Source organism: Montipora foliosa, chromosome 6 (assembly GCF_036669935.1).
Source record: "Montipora foliosa isolate CH-2021 chromosome 6, ASM3666993v2, whole genome shotgun sequence".
Lineage (NCBI taxonomy): Eukaryota > Metazoa > Cnidaria > Anthozoa > Scleractinia > Acroporidae > Montipora > Montipora foliosa.
This window is the reverse complement of record NC_090874.1, coordinates 67588688-67589238: the sequence shown is the minus strand read 5'-3', so window position 1 is coordinate 67589238 and position 551 is coordinate 67588688.

Here is a 551-nt window from a genome sequence, read left to right as displayed (position 1 = left end):
TAAACCAACCCTCTTGTTATTTCATAACAAGCTGGTGGCCTCAGTGTTTGTAACAGTGATCCGTAAGTATACGTAGTTTGGTGGGATACGCGCAGGGCGCTGACTTGAAATAATCGTGACCTGGATGTGCAGTTGCAACATCACCATCAATTGCGGTCATTTTCCACTCCGTGTGAAAATCCTATGCACACTAGGAAAAAGGAATTTCGTTCCCATATTTTGAGAACTAGTTTTGAAAAACCCGATCATTCCAGCCCAGTCATACACTTTGTTGCTTTTGCATAATAAATTGTTTCCCGTGGTAGTGGACAAATCCACTACTTTGCCTAGTCGTGGTACCCACCTCTCTCAGGGGCTCTCTTCTTCTTTGAAACGAGAGTGAGAGAGATGTGTCGCATGGTCTGGTGACGAGTGAAAAGACTGGTCGACGTAGTCTCTCGTTCGGGCAGAAGCGATACCCTTGAGATCAAGGACGACGTAAGGAGACGTCCCCTCCCAAAAAAATAAATTAGAGCAATAATTCGGCTAACTCAATGTTGAATGTGAGAATG